Below are 17004 nucleotides of genomic sequence, written 5' to 3'. Positions count from 1 at the left end.
AGAAATTTTTTACGCTGAGGGTGGTGAAACACTGGAACAGTTTGCCCAGAGAGGTGGTGGATGCCCCATCCCTGGAAACATTCAAGGTCAGGCTGGACAGGGCTCTGAGCAACCTGATCTAGTGGAAGATGTCCCTGCCCATGGCAGGGGGGTTGGACTAGATGACCTTTAGAGGTCCCTTCCAACCTAAACTATTCTATGATTCTATGATTCTATACAGGTTAATTAAAAAAGCTACAGTTTGTGAAATATGTCATCTAGCTAGAAGATACAAATCTAGGCCAATTCCCACTGTATCTGTTGATGCTCAGTCACTGTAAAAATTTATAGTTTATTTTCTGATATACAAAACCTCAAACAGTCTTTATTAAACATCCAGTAAAGCTCACAGGATTCCACTACACAGTTTCATAAAGTGTTTTAGTGCAAAAGGAAGTAAAAACTAAAAAATACTGAGGTTTGAGTTAAAAATAACAGAACAAACAAACGGTGGAGTTAGAGATGAGCGTCTGCTATTGGTATTTTTCTAAGCTCTACAGTCTGGGAGTTTGCCGTGTTGCCACCATCCTGGTTGCCATGGCGAAAACCATTATCACTGATGCTGAGACCTACACCTGAAACAGAGAAGCCAAAAAAAGAATCGGTGAGAATGCAATACTGAAAGAGAAATGGTGATTACATGTCCTGTTACATAGCTGCTCTACTTCCTTCTGATTATTGAACCTCTTCTTTCCCCCATAACAACATAGCAATTTTTCTCTTATTAGTCAACAACTTTGAATCCACAGATTGTAACATTAACTGTCGTAGTTTTGTAGCATTCAGATACGCTTTTTCATAATTCCACTGTTAGTCACTTAAATTGTCTCAGTAAATGGTACAATAACCATTCAGAGGTTGCCTTGAAATCACAAGAGCATAAATCAAGGCCTGATTTAGGCTGAGTTCATGGTCTGTCTTTTAAAGTCTGATATTTCCAAGAATTTCTTTATTAAGAATTGATATTTAATGATATAATTTCCCTGCTAAACTATAATTCCAGCTGTTTTAATAGGATTGTAATTTCAGCATGAGAAAAGACACTAACTAAATATTCTTTAAACCCACATTTGGCACAGGCTGGTGTATTGTATTTTTCTTCTACTGTGAGAGAACACTAGACTTTGGCCTATGGAAACTTCCAAAATATGTCTGAAAGAGACCTCAAGAGGCCACCTTGTCCATCTTTTTGTCTCAAGAGTACTGCTAGCCAGTTGCTTCCTTGTATTTTTGCAGTTGATTAGACATGTGAGGGTACATAATCCTGAACTTGTTTTTATAAAATGCACATTTTTTTTCAGACTACTTCTTCACAGAATATCACTTGGAACTATAAACTTCAGTGTACTTTCAACTCCTTCTGTCTTTGTATTGTAGAGTAAATCCTAAAAAAATATATGGCTCTTGTTAGAGTTTAGTGTTTGGGCTTCAAATTTGTTCAGAACTGCACATCAGTGTAATTAGGAATGATGATTTCAAAACAGACTGTCAGATGTGATCTTCCAGCAATGTAACTTACAAATAACTATGAAAAATATTCACTTTGGGCAAAAGTAGATCTGTAACTGCATTGGGTTTATGTGGCAAGGTTTTAGCAGTAGGGGGGCTGCAGGGGTGGCCTGTATGAGAAAAGACCAGTGCCTGTACCTGTGTTGGACAGAGACAGTTCCAGCTGGCTATGTAACAGACCCACCGCTGGCCAAAGCTGAGCCAATTAGCCAAGTTGGTAGTGCCTCTGTGAAAACATATTTAAGAAAGGGTAAAACACCGCACAACAGTGTGAGAGAGAAGTAAGGGAAAAAAAAGTGTGAGAAACAATCATGCAAAAACCAAGGTCAGAAAAGAAGGAGGGGGAGGAGTTGTTCCAGGTGCCAGAGCAGAAATTCCCCTGCAGCCTGTGGGGAGTACCACACTAGAGCAGATATCCACACTGCAGCCTGTGGAGGACCCCACACTGGAGCACGTGGATGTGCTCCGAAGAAAGCTGCAGCCCATGGAGAGTCCACGGTGGAGCTGGGAGAGGCAAGGATTTCCATTTCCATTTTCCATTTTCCATTTTCATACTAAAAAAGATTTTCAGAAATTTCTATCAATTGTACAATGGAATCTGCTCTTTCAGTCTTAGCTGACATTCCAGGCTTTGGCTTGTTTGGGAAAAGAAAAGGTGAGGGTCATTTAAGTTTTTGGCATTACCTCATAATTTTCTATATCCCTTATTGCTCCAAGTTTTTTAAGTTTTTCCATAACATCCCCACCTCCTCCCCCAAGTTGAAAAGAAGTTAGAGAAAGGGGGCAGTGGTGGGAGGGAATGTGGATACTCACTTGCTGTGGGAAGTCAGGCTGCAATCTTGAATACGGAGATTGGTTCAGAAAATGAAACAAGTTGAAGGGTTGGATTCAGCAGGTAAAAGGCCCAGGGACATAACTACACTAAAATAAAGTATACTGTAAAGGACCTCAAGCAAGCAGAGAATCTGAGACATCCAACAGTTAGCATATTTGTGAGCAATCATAAATGAGAAGTTGAATGAATATGCAAACTGGCTACCGTTTATTCCCTTTTCCTATGAAGTTATCCCTTCAAAACAGAAATGCGGTAGGTTGATAAAGCAGGGCAAGAATCTGGCACTCTACACTGACTACAATTTATTTGTTCTGTGACAGTCTTCAGGATGTTCTACTCAACACCTTTCAGAATTTTAAAGTTCAAAATTTTCCTCTAATTCTGGATGGTTAATTCTTAAATTGGGCACCTAAAGTGGTAAAACCAAAGTTTAAAAAAAATTTACTTTGGAACCTTAGTTATATTAGACTGAAAATTATGAGTTGATATACTGTCCTGGTTTCAACTGAGATAGAGTTAATTTTCCTCCTAGTAGCTGGTATAGTGCTGTGTTTTGGATTTAGAATGAGAATAATGTTGATAACACACTGATGTTTTAGTTGTTGCTAAGTAGTGCTTACACTAGTCAAGGACTTTTCAGCTTCTCAGGCCCTGCCAGCGAGAAGCTGGGAGGGGGCACAGCCAGGACAGCTGACCCAAACTGGCCAAAGGGATATTCCATACCATGTGACGTCATGCTCAGTATTTATACTGGGGGGAGTTGGCTGGGGGGGGCGGTGACCGCTGCTTGGGAACTGGCTGGGCATCGGTCGGTGGGTGGTGAGCAATTGCATTGTGCATCACTTATTTTGTATATTCTTTTATTATTGTTGTTGTTATTATTTTCCCTTCCTTTTCTGTCCTATTAAACTGTCTTTATCTCAACCCACAAATTTTACTTTTTTTTTTCCTGATTCTCTCCCCCATCCCACTGGTGGGGGGTGGAGTGAGCAAACAGCTGTGTGGTGTTTAGCTGCCTGCCGGGTTAAACCACAACATTCATATAGCATCTTTATTATAATAGCTGTATTTGGTTGTTGTTGTTTTTTTAATTTATGTAGTAGATTTTTCAAGTTATTCTCTGTGTAGAATATTTATTTAGGATTTATCACATTGTATTTTTGCTCTATATAGAGCAAAAATACAATGAGATTGCAAATGTGGCCATAAACCTGTCCTGTCCTCCCTTGATACCATCAGATACATATTTGGAAAGTACTATGTGGCCAGTCTGGTATTCTCAGCTCTGATATATAAATGGCCCTTACAAACAACTTCCTACACAGGTTAGTCATCAGTCAGAACAAGGTGGGCTTAGAGACTTTGCTATGTTTTGCATTCACATCTCACCCAAATTTGGTCCAGTTTTGTGCATCACAGAAGGGGGAGAACAAGAGCATTTGTGGTAGATGGGAATATGGGTGGAAGCTAAGAGAGAAGTAAAGCTATCATGCATTTATGGTATTTAAGCTTTGGAGCAAAGTTGATGGGCAGCTTGATGCTTTCAGACAGATTCCACCTATTTTTATTCTATTGGCTCCCTTTTTAACTCTCCAGCCCTAACATGTAGAAGTCCTTAGCTCTTTTACTAAAGGAATCATGTTATAGTGGGCTTTAGCCTAAATGACTGTAACATACTACTCTGTCAGCCTGGAAGTCTTATTAAAATTGTCAATCAATATAAACCTTACAAAAGAAATCACAGAAGCAAAATGAGATCTAGCCCAAAATGACAACACTTTTTTAGTTAATTATTGCAATTAACAATAAATAATTATTAAATAATTATCCTTTCTCAGTAGAAGCTAAGCCTTTGATTCACAATAAAAGCCATAAATGAAATAAAAGGAATAACTCAAGCAAAATAACTACTACCCAGAAAAAAACAAAATATCAAAAAACCACAAAAAAGCTCCAAGGTTTTAGCATGTATCAATAGGCACGACATGTCCTAAATTATTTTTTCTGCAGTAATCTTTCTATAATTTCCTTCACACAAACTGCCCTGGAGCTGGCTAACTTTCCAAAAGATTCCCACAGTATAAGAGTTGAGGAGATAGACTCAGCATAGTAACTCAGCATCCTAACTATTTCTTTCTATATGGACATGAACATGTTTGATGGAAAGGAGGAATTAATTGATAATGCATTCAGTGGCCATGATTTTATGATATAGGAAGACCAGTTTTTGGATTTCTTGAACCAAATAAAAAAATATGTGGCCATATTGTAGCCATATGTTTGGGTTAATACCTAGACTGTAGTCTTCATTTTTCTAGCCTGATTACCTTGTATAAACAATGCATGCCTTACAACGACTATGCCCTTGAAGAAGAACTAAAAGACTGATAAAAGGGGAACATCCTGCCCTAGAAGGCGCTGGAGGCTAGCTGATTGCCAAAAAACCAAGAAGTCAGCAAAAAACTGCGGTAACTAGGGGAAAGGTCAAGGCGGCAGCGGGAGATCGCGACCACCAACTCAATTTAAGACTGGAAAGACTTGCCCCCCCACACCTCCAAGGAGCATACATGGCAAGCGAGGCTAATTTGAACATAACTAACCAAGGAGCATGAACGTAGGCAGGCTTTTGCTAATCATGTAACAAGATAAATACGCTGTAGTTCTTTTGTGTGGTGTGCTAGCTTTGTGGAATTACCACCTAGCACCCATCTTTGCGCAAACATGAGATAAATAAATAGCTCTGTGTGTAGGATTGGCTTATTGCACGCCAGGTACCGGACCCCACTTGTGGGACAAAAATATGATGCAAAGTTTGCATAAAGCAAGCATAAAATCTTGCTAAGAAATCACCATAATCTGTATATTGTCTATGTAATTTTCTAGAAATGCAGTTGGGTGCCTTCACCTGATCCAGCTTGTTGTCCTGGTTTCGGCAGGGATAGAGTTAATTTCCTTCCTAGTAGCTGGTACAGTGCTGTGTTTTGGATTTAGGATGAGAACAAAGTTGATAACACACGGATGTTTTAGTTGTTGCTAGGTAATGCTTACACTAGTCAAGGACTTTTTAGTTTTCCATGCTCTACCGACTGAGAAGGCTGGAGGTGCACAAGAAGCTGGGAGGGGGGCACAGCCAAACTGACCAAAGGGACATTCCATACCATGTGACGTCATGCTCAGTACATAAACTGGGGAAAGCTGGCCGGGGGGGGGCGCTGCTCAGGGACTGGCTGGGCATCGGTTGGCGGGTGGTGAGCAATTGTACTGTGCATCACTTGCTTTGTGTATTATCACTATTATTATAATATTATTATTATAATTTTATTTCAATTATTAAACTGTTTTTATCTCAACCCACGAGTTTTTTCTCACTTGTGCTCTTCCAATTCTCTCCCCGATCCCACCGGGGTGGGGGGTAGTGAGCAAGCGGCTGTGTGGTGCTCAGTTGCCGACTGAGGTTAAACCATGACAGTCCTTTTTGGCGCCCAATGTGGGGCACGAAGGGTTTGAGATAATAACAGATTAACCGGAGTGTATTAAGGAACTTATATCTGTTAACACTTGTGGGTCACAATGTTGGTTTCTCTGTTCTCGATATTGATTTGTATAATCTGCATTGTGCTCTTTTTCCTGCTGTACATGTTGAAGATTGGTGTTGGTTTTTGCAGTTTGCTGTGGTCTGCAGTGAATAGTGATGTCTCGCTTGTGAGGTTTGTTTTTAGAACATTGACCTTGACCTTAGTGTGGTATGTAAGTTTCACAATGAAGCTGTTACTGTACCACGGAGACCATTTCGTGGAGACAACTAGCAATTACAGTGACTTTTCTGAGAGTTTTTTTACGGAGGAAATGCAGAATGGCAGTGTCACTACCTTCTTCTATGATGTTTCCTATATAATTACAGTAATTTTTCAGTATTTTGAACATCCTTGGGTCCTGTCGTATTGTGGGAAAGCATCGGAGGTGGAAAGCTGCTGTATGGAGTCCTATGCGACAAGTTGTAGAAACTGCTGAAGGAGAAGGTGAATCGAGCCAATTTGCAGAAGTAAAGGCCATCCAGCTGGCTTTAGACATTGCTGACCGAGAGAAGTGGCCAGTGCTCTATCTCTGTACTGACTCATGGATGGTGGCAAATGCCCTGTGGGGGTGGTTGCAGCAATGGAAGCAGAGCAACTGGCAGCGCAGAGGCAAACCCATCTGGGCTGCCGCATTGTGGCAAGATATTGCTGCCCGGGTGGAGAACCTGGTTGTAAAAGTCCGTCACGTAGATGCTCACATACCTAAGAGTCGGGCCACTGAAGAACATCAAAACAACCAGCAGGTGGATCAGGCTGCTAAGATTGAAGTGGCTCAGGTGGATCTGGACTGGCAACATAAGGGTGAGTTATTTCTAGCTCGGTGGGCCCATGACACCTCAGGTCACCAAGGAAGAGATGCAACATACAGATGGGCTCGTGATTGAGGGGTGGACTTGACCATAGACACTATTGCGCAGGTTATCCATGAATGCGAAACATGCGCTGCAATCAAGCAAGCCAAGCGGTTAAAGCCTCTTTGGTATGGAGGATGATGGCTGAAATATAAATATGGGGAGGCCTGGCAGATCGATTATATCACACTCCCACAAACCCGCCAAGGCAAGCGCCATGTGCTTACAATGGTGGAGGCAACCACCGGATGGCTGGAAACATATCCCGTGCCCCATGCCACTGCCCAGAACACTATCCTGGGCCTTGGAAAGCAAGTCCTATGGCGACATGGCACCCCAGAAAGAATTGAGTCAGACAACGGGACTCATTTCCGAAACAACCTCATAGACACCTCGGCCAAAGAGCACGGCACTGAGTGGGTGTATCACATCCCCTATCATGCACCAGCCTCCGGGAAAATTGAACGATACAATGGACTGTTAAAGACTACGCTGAGAGCAATGCGTGGCGGGACATTCAAACATTGGGACACACATTTAGCAAAGGCCACCTGGTTAGTCAACACTCGGGGATCTGCCAATCAAGCAGGCCCTGCCCAGTCAGAACTTTAACGTACTGTAGATGGGAATAAAGTCCCTGTAGTGCACATAAGAAATATGTTGGGGAAAACAGTTTGGGTTATTCCTGCCTCGGGCAGAGGCAGACCCATCCATGGGATTGCTTTTGCTCAAGGACCTGGGTGCCCTTGGTGGATAATGCGGAAGGATGGGGAAGTCCGATGTGTACCTCAAGGGGATTTGATTTTGGGTGAGAATAGCCAATGATCTGAATTATGTGATGTTAAGTGCTACATAATATTATATGCCATACTAATGATATTACAATAAGAATCACCCAGATTAATGAAGAATAACTTCAATGAAACCAAGCAAAGCACAGTGATGATGGTACCAGAACTGACTTCAACATGAAACAATCCAACACCACATACCATCTCCATCTTTCCTGCCCTGAAAGATTATTATGACAGATGGAGCCCGAAGTCATGGACTAAATGAACTCACCGAACATTTTAGAGGGACGGCCCATAGACTAAGGGAATGATATCTCTGTGTGTTTGTATATACGTTAAAAAGAAGGGGGGTGGTGATTAATGAAAATGTACTGGAAAATATGAGACTTGAGCATGACGTAGATGGTATAGAATAAGGGGTGGATATTGTCCTGGTTTCAGCAGGGATAGAGTTAATTTCCTTCCTAGTAGCTGGTACAATGCTGTGTTTTGGATTTAGGATGAGAACAAAGTTGATAACACACCAATGTTTTAGTTGTTGCTAGGTAATGCTTACACTAGCCAAGGACTTTTTAGTTTCCCATGCTCTACTGACTGAGAAGGCTGGAGGTGCACAAGAAGCTGGGAGGGGGGCACAGCCAAACTGACCAAAGGGACATTCCATACCATGTGACGTCATGCTCAGTACATAAACTGGGGAAAGCTGGCCTGGGGGGGCCGCTGCTCGGGGACTGGCTGGGCATCGGTCGGCGGGTGGTGAGCAATTGTACTGTGCATCGCTTGCTTTGTGTATTATCATTATTATTATTACATTATTATTATTATAATTTTATTTCAATTATTAAACTGTTTTTATCTCAACCCATGAGTTTTTCTCACTTGTGCTCTTCCAATTCTCTCCTCCATCCCACCGGGGTTGGGGGTAGTGAGCGAGCGGCTGTGTGGTGCTCAGTTGCCGACTGAGGTTAAACCAGGACACTTGTATTTCAGGTTAATCTGTAATTAGATCCAGTAATAAAGATTACAGAATGAAGGGCTAAGTGCATAGTTCTATGACACATTTCTTTAGCAAGAAGGCCAAGTGTGCCAATTCATCTACTTGTGGAGCTGCACTGCAAATTATAAATTACCAAACTGTTGCAAGTTAAAGAAAAAAGTTGTGCTGTGGGGGTCGGTTTGATTTTTTTTATCCTGCATCGTTTTAGTCATCCAATTTACACCATGGCCCTGGCCACGCATGCATTAATACCACTGAGAGTGGGAAACTGCAGTGCAAGGGTGGGACGTGAGGACAGGAATAAGATTTTAGCTTTGCTGACAGCAAAACATAGCCATGAAGTATATCCTCATTCTCATTGATCCTGGCTGCCAGATTAGACCTTGGGATTACAGACAATGAATATAAATTAAAGGACAGATGAAGTGCAAAAAGGCATAAAGACATTTCTGCATATTCTTCTGCTAATCAGTGTTGATCCTCAACCAACCTGCAGATTAGGAGCTAATATTTTACCAGTGTTGTGGTTTAACCTCAGCCGGCAACTAAGCACCACACAGCCGCTCGCTCACTCCCCCCACAGTGGGATGGGGGAGAGAATTGGAAGGGTACAAGTGAGAAAACTCGTGGGTTGAGATAAAGACAGTTTAATAGGTAAAGCAAAAGCTGCGCACGCAAGCAAAGCAAAACAAGGAATTCATTCACTGCTTCCCATCGGCAGGCAGGTGTTCAGCCATCTCCAGGAAAGCAGGGCTCCATCACGCGTAACGGTTACTTGGGAAGACAAACGCCATCACTCCGAACGTCCCCCCTCTCCTTCTTCTTCCCCCAGCTTTATATGCTGAGCATGACATCACATGGTATGGAATATCCCTTTGGCCAGTTGGGGTCAGCTGTCCTGGCTGTGCCCCCCTCCCAGCTTCTTGTGCACCTCCAGCCTTCTCAGTCGGTAGAGCATGGGAAACTAAAAAGTCCTTGGCTAGTGTAAGCATTACCTAGCAACAACTAAAACATCGGTGCGTTATCAACATTGTTCTCATCCTAAATCCAAAACACAGCACTGTACCAGCTACTAGGAAGGAAATTAACTCTGTCCCTGCCGAAACCAGGAGACATAGCTAAGACTGAGTTTGGTTATAGATTGACAGTTTTAGGGAATGACTGATAATGAAAGTTTGTGTTTTTGCTTAACAGAGGTAAAACTCAAGCAGTAACACAGCAAGCTTTTCTGTTCTACCAGTATACCCTAAAGCAACACCCCTCAGTTTAGGAGGTGATAAAAACAGTTAATGTGGTGCAAAGCACCTTCTGTCTACTCTCCCAGGAGCTCCTCTGTTTTGAAATGAGGGAATTCTCAATCTACTGAAATAAAGCCTGCTCTAAAAAGGTTGAGAAGCGCTACTTAAAGTAAAGGACTAACAGGAAAGAGCAAGGGACATCGAGGCGAAGGGCTCCGGAGCGGAGGATCGCGCCGGGGGACCCTTCCTAAAGTGGCAAAACCGCAGCAAAACCCGCGAAGGCAAAAGCGCAGGGAGTGAGAGGGTGCCCTAGCCCCCTCTCCCCAAGCCGGAGGAGGGAGCTCCTGACGAGCGGCAGCTCTGACTCAGCGTGGGCGGGGACAGGAGGGACGGTGGCCAAACCCCCTCACATACAAGAGCAGCCCCCAGGGAGCGCGACCGACCTGGAACGCGGTGAACAGGGCAGGGAAACAGGATGTGGCGCATCAGAAGGGCGTGGCGCGGCAGTTTGCACAGGCAGGGCATGCAGGGAAGGCGAGCGGGCGGGGCGCAGTCCCCCTCCTGGCTCTAGAGGCCAACTCAACTAGTAGTCATCGCCCTCCCAGAAGAGGACCAGCTATGGTTTCCACTCGGCTGAAAGCCGTCGCCAGAAGGAATGTGGCGACCCAGACAAAGCCCTCACGTAAGCATACAGCTGTCCAGGTCTCTGGCTGCAGGGAGTGCCTGAGCCTGTCACTTGTACTGGAGGGCAGCAGAGACAACACCTGTGTGCAGTAATAGGCATAATACAATTAGGATTATCAGAATAGCGATTGGATGGAGCATCAAGTTCAGGATTCCTGTTGCAGTTGGTGACCAGCCAAGAAGAGTTTCCCACCAATGATGTTCTCCATCCTTTTTCACCCTTTCCAAGATATGATGTATTTCTTCCGCATCATGATGTACAGTAATTAAAGTTCTATGTCCTTTGTCTTGAACTCATTCTAGTAATTGGCACAAATCATTATGTTGTAGCAACTTTTTTCCTAATGTGAGATTCATTCCAATGGGGGTAGGTAACAAATCTTCATGTATTGTATAATTGGATTGTAGTAATTGATAAGAGGTAACAGGAGCAGTATAGTTGAAATCACATCCCATAATGTTAGTAAAGTTGCAAACATATATTTGAATGGTTGTTATTATCTACTGTGACATTATCTACAAATATAAAATCACAAAAGGTTCTCATACAAACACATCCCTTTCCAATATATACAAGCATAGTTTCGAGCATTCCATCGGGATGCACTTCAAAATGACAGACCTTTTGCTCAGTGTCAAGGCACACGTCTTGGGCTTTAATGGTGTTACTTTCGCAAATAAATCCTTGTTGTTGCCGTACAATACATGTACTAACATCAACAGTCTGCCATTTGTTTCCATTTCGTTGGGCCCATACCCTATGTTCTAATGGATAGAGTATAGCTCCATTGTGATTTAATCCTAATGCAATGATTGGGTATATGGTGTATACTGAAGCATTGTGAACTGTTAAAACAAAAGCTGTAGCCTTATTGTTGACGGGATCAAAAGTGAAATTAACTAAGTACCACCAGGATTGGAATTCTTTCTCAAATTTAGTTGCATTATCCCAAATTACCTTTCGAATTTCGGTGGGTGAGGTGCCCTCTTTCCCTTCTCTTATAATTGCCGCTACCATAGATTGCATCCACAATTGAGCCTGGACACAACTAAGGGCTAGACAAACGTTATTTTGGGCTGTAACAAGATTTGAAATGGTCTTTTCTATTTTTCAGAAGTCCAGGATTTGATGTATACCCAATCTCCAGGCTGGAATGGATGCGCTGGGGAATCAAGACCTAGAGATTCATTTAAGACTACATACTTATTTAGTTTTCGTAAAACTTTCCCGAGAGCAATCAAGTAACTTCTTGCATCATTCTCCCCTTGTATTCGCATCTCTCCTGGCAGTCCAGGTGTTTGGTACGGTCGTCCATACATCAATTCGTACAGGCTGAAATGTTGTCTACCTCGTGGTTGGACTCTAATTCTTAACAAAGCTAGAGGCAAAGCTTGTGTCCAATTCATCAAGGTTTCCTGACATATCTTGCTTAACTGAGTTTTAAGGGCATAATTCATTCTTTCTACTTTACCACTAGATTGAGGCCTATAAGGGGTATGTAAATCCCAGCTAATACCTAACAGTCTGCTTATTTCGGTAACTGCTTGGCTATAAAATGTGGACCCCTATCTGATGACATCCCTAAAGGTACTCCAAATCTTGGAATTATTTCTTTCAACGATATTTTTACTACATCTTTCGCCTTATCGGTGCGACATGGAAAGGCCTCAGGCCAACCTGGATATGTATCCACGAGGACCAACAAATACTTTAGCCCTCCTTTTCTTGGCAATTCGGTAAAATCTATTTGCCAATATTCCCCAGGTGCCTGTCCCTCAGTAGTTTTTCCAAATTGAATTTTATTCTGCATTTTTGGGTTGTTTTTACGACATAGCTCGCATCTTTGTGTGACTGATTTAATAATTTCCACCATATTTCTGCTAATAACCGACTTCTGCAAATATTTTAGCAAATTTTCAGTCCCCCAGTGCACAGTGTTATGTTCTTTCTTTACTAAATTATTCATGAGAGAATGAGGTATTATTACTAGACCTGTAGATGTAACTGCCCATCCGTCTTCTCATCTTTCTGCTTGTAAAGTTTCAAGTAATTTCAAATTTTGCTTATTATAAATAGGGTTTTTCTGAAGGGAGATTCTTTTTCCTGGCACTATCGCTAATACATTTTCTCCAATGCCTTTTTCTGCAGCCTGCTTTGCAGCCAAATTAGCGAGCTTATTTCCTCGCTCCTGAGCGGTTTGTCCCGACTGATGAGCTTTACGATGCATAATAGCTACAGCAGCCGGAGCCCTTATGCTCTCCAGTAGGCTCAAGATCTCTTCTTTATGCTTCATCTCCATACCTTGTGAGGATAACAATCCTCTTTCCTTCCAAATTGCTCCATGTGCATGTGCTACTCCAAAAGCATATTTAGAATCTGTCCAAATATTCACACACTCATTTGCACTTAACTGTAGAGCTCGGGTGAGAGCTATCAGTTCTGCCTTCTGAGCTGACGTCTTGATGGGCAGCGCTTGTGCTTCCACCACCGTTTCGACGGTGGTGATTGCATATCCTGATACCCACTTTCCTTCTTTCATAAAGCTGCTACCGTCCATGTATAGCTCCCAATCCGGATTCTGCAAGGGAACATCCTTTAAATCAGGTCTGCTTGAATAGACTTCCTCAATGGTCTGCAGACAGTCATGTTCTGGTTTGCCACCTTCTTGTCAAGTTGAGAGAAACATGGCAAGGTTAATTACGGGAGTAGTCTTTAAGGTCACATAGTCTAGTTCTATTAGTACTACTTGATATTTTAGCATCCTACTAGGAGACAACCTTCTGGTCTAATACTGTGGTCACCATGTGTGGAACATAAACAGTTATCTTTTGTCCCATAGTAAGTTTTCGAGCCTCCTGTATTAATAACACTGTTGCAGCTACTGCTCTTAGGCAACTCGGCCATCCTTGGCTCACCGGATCAAGTTGTTTAGAAAAGTAGGCCACAGCCCTTTTATATTCTCCCAACTGCTGGGTTAAAACTCCAAGGGCTATTGCTTGTCTTTCATGAGTAAATAGTTCAAATGGCTTTTCTAAATTAGGCAGTCCCAGAGCTGGGGCCTTCATCAGAGCTCTTTTGAGTTGAATGTATGCATTTCGATCTTCATTTGACCATTGCAGGGGACCTTTTGATGACTTCAATAATTTGTACAAGGGTTTTACCATCAGTCCATAGTTAGCAATCCATAATCGTCTCTGTCCCCTCAGAATTTCAAAGCCCAAATATATTACAGTTTCCTGTGCAATTTGGGCCTTTCCTTTTGACACTCAGTAACCACTAAGTCCGAGGAAATTTAATAAACTGACTGTCAGTTCCAAGCATTCCTCTCGGGAGTTCCCAGCTATTAGTATATCGTCGACATACTGTAGCATTACTCCCTTTCAATTTTCTTGTCTCCATAATATACTGGGTTTTCCTTCCAGTCTCAGGATTCTCCCATTCAAAGGCAAACAATTCCTGGCTTCCGGAATCAAGTGGGACGCAGAAAAAGGCATCTTTTAAATCTAAAACTGTAAACCAGGATTTTTCTTTCCACCTGCTCAATTTCCTGCAATAATAATATTGAGGCTTGGACAAATTTAGATTCAGGCATTGACACTTCTACTTCTCCATTCTTAAACTTTATTTCAGCTTCTATTAGATCTCGGCCTATTAAAGGTTTTGGTGCACCTGGTAGATACAAAAACTGATGCGTTACCCATTGTTTTCCAATTTTAAATTTTAAGGGTTTAAAGAAGGGCCGCGTCTCCGGCTTTCCTGTCGCACCAATAATTCTCACAGTATCATATCCTAACTCATGTTTCTTTGTGTTCAAATCCGAATAGGTGGCCCCTGTATCGACTAAACATTCTATTTCAGTTTCATCTTCCCCCAGCTTAATTTTAACCAGAGGTTCTGCTGGGGAAGATTCCTCCGGTCTTTTTCAGTCTCTTGCCTCTACAGCTCACACGGGAGTGTCTTGTTCCCCAAATTTCTGCAATGATGGGCACTCTCATTTCCAGTGCCCCTTTTTTTTTTTTCTACAATAAGCACACTGTATCTCTCCTATTGGGGACCTTGGGAATCCTCTAACACGTCCTCTTCCTTGATAACTGCCTCTAAATCCTCCCCTGGGTCCTCCTCAAGGACCATAGGTTCCTTCTAGTGTCGCGATCAATCTAGCATTTCCCTTTTCTTCCTGCTGATCTCTGTAAATCACCCAAGCCACATCCAACAATTTTCCCAGATCCCTGGCATCTGCTCCTTGTAATTTCTGCAGCTTTCTTTGGATATCATCAGCAGACTGCCTGATAAACAAAGTTGTTAACTGATTCTTTTCTTCCTCTGACTCAGGATCCAGAGTTGTATACTTCCGAGCAGCTCCCTTCAGTTTATTTAGGAAATCAGTGGGATGCTTCTTTCTATCCTGCTTAACCTTGTATAATTTTGACCAATTTATCACTTTTGGTATAGCATTTTTATACCAAACAGAACCCACCTCTGATATTGCATTAATAACAATTTCTGCCCATTATCATTAGGGTCCCAGCCAGGATAATGTCCCTGCCGCTATTTGGGCTTCAACCTGAGTCCTTGCCGTCTCATGAATCATCTCCCTCTCTGTACTATCAAACAATACTTGCATGATAACTTTGATATCTTTCCAATCTGGATCCTGAGATTTTATCATCATTTCAAAAGCACTAGCCACTCGATCGGAATCATCCCTATAACTACCGGCAGCTATTTTCCAATTATTTAAATGTGTGATTGAAAAAGGCACTTTCACTACAACCGGACCCTCATTCCCTACTGCTTGCCTTAATGGAGCTTGCAACGCGGTTCCCTGTCGATTACGAGTTCTTGCCACCGGCGTGGCCCCTGCAGCATCTCTCTCGGACTCATTGTCCAATCCACCCTCTGCCCCAAAGGGCTCAAGTTCATGATTCTGAGGCCTCTGCCTCAACCCTGGAGCCACTAACATCTCTAAATCCTCTTCCTGCTCATTCTGGGTCAACTTCAAACATCTCTGTCCAATACTACATGCCAAACAACACCTTTTTAACACTTTCCCTTTTTCTCTCTCTCGCTTCTCCTTTTCCAATGCCAATACCAGAGGATCAGTTGGGGCCAAATTGATTCCACACTCCTTTTGCCACTCGGGATGCTGCCTTAATGTAAAGAACATATCAGCATACAATACCTCATCCCATTTTCCTTCTCTCCTTAGAAACAGCTTTAGTTGTAACAGAGTATTATAATTCAGAGTACCATTCCTTGGCCACTTTTCTCCATCTTCTAGTTTATATAGTGGCCACCATTGATTACAATACTTAATTAGATCGTCCCTTTTTGCGACCCCACCAGGGGATCCTGCAATTTGTTTCCAGTGCTTTAAAATACAACCCAAAGGTGATTTCTTTAAAATTTCCCCACCCGTGGATGATCCGGCGCCCATTTTATACATGGGGAATCACACACACAAACAAGTCTTTCGTACAACACCACAAATAACCAGTCACTATGACAAACAGACGAACTATAACAAACAGACAAAATGCTTACAATAATAGACAAGTTCTTACAGTATTTGTTACCGTGGTTGCTCTTAACATTTACCTTGAGCGGGGAATTCCAATCCCTTTTAAACCAAACGGGGACTTTAACCCCTTCCAAACCAAATGGGGACTCTAACCCCTTCCAAACCAAACGGGGACGTTTAACCCCTACCAAATGGTGACTAGCCCCTGCCCGGGTCCCAAACCCAACCCTGCAGAGCTTTCGCTGTGTCTGACAGGCAGGTATCCAAATTTCCAAAAGAATGCCTTAATACTCACAAAACAGTGTTCTTCACTCAGGGGCTCTTTGGTCCGGGGATCGGGAGAAGTCCTCTCTGAGAATCCCTCGGTGCCGGCTGAGGTTCCGCGATCCCAGGATCCGTCGAGGCTCAAGAGCAGTGTCCCATCTGGGTCGCCAAAACTGTTACCGTAAGTCGGCAGGTGAAAAACTCTCTAAGACTCAGTTTGGAGTTTTAGAAAGCAGGCATTCTTTATTTTGGCGCCAGGCGCACAGGGGATCACTCCTCCTAATGTGCGCGCCGAGTTGTTCAACTCCAGAAGTTATATACAGTTAGAATATACATATTCATTAGATTTCCTAGTAATGATTAACATATTCATGTTACTTCCTGGAACTCATCAACATATGTAAAAGTCTTTAATGCATGCGCTCTTATGTTCATTGGTGGTCTCTCAGGGTCCTCTGGTGGTCGTAAATAGTCTTCCTCACTGTGTCCTTTTGCTCACCTCTTCAATTTGGCGTCCTTCAGTCTGAGTCATTCTTGTCTTTCTTAAAGGTTAACTTTAAAGGTTAACTATTGATGTATGGTTTGCCCTTGTTCTTTTCCTATTACTGTTACAGGGCGTTACATATACTTCTGAGCACTGATGTTATCATTCCCTCCTATTCTTTTGAGGATCTGGAGTTATACTTCTGAGCACTG

At 42.6% G+C, this 17004-nt stretch overlaps 1 long non-coding RNA gene across 1 annotated transcript; it reads right to left on the bottom strand.

Moving 5' to 3' along the window:
* Positions 1–220: 220 nt before the first annotated feature.
* On the bottom strand, positions 221–16567 carry LOC143172062 (uncharacterized). Its single transcript, XR_012997287.1, has 4 exons — positions 16340–16567; positions 2362–2469; positions 1687–1774; positions 221–614 (listed from the first exon to the last, which is right to left on the bottom strand). It is a non-coding gene; the product is annotated as an uncharacterized LOC143172062 (long non-coding RNA).
* Between the last annotated feature and the right edge of the window lie 437 nt (positions 16568–17004).

This window comes from Aptenodytes patagonicus, chromosome W (assembly GCF_965638725.1).
Source record: "Aptenodytes patagonicus chromosome W, bAptPat1.pri.cur, whole genome shotgun sequence".
Lineage (NCBI taxonomy): Eukaryota > Metazoa > Chordata > Aves > Sphenisciformes > Spheniscidae > Aptenodytes > Aptenodytes patagonicus.
This window is presented reverse-complemented; position numbering and strand designations above follow the sequence as displayed.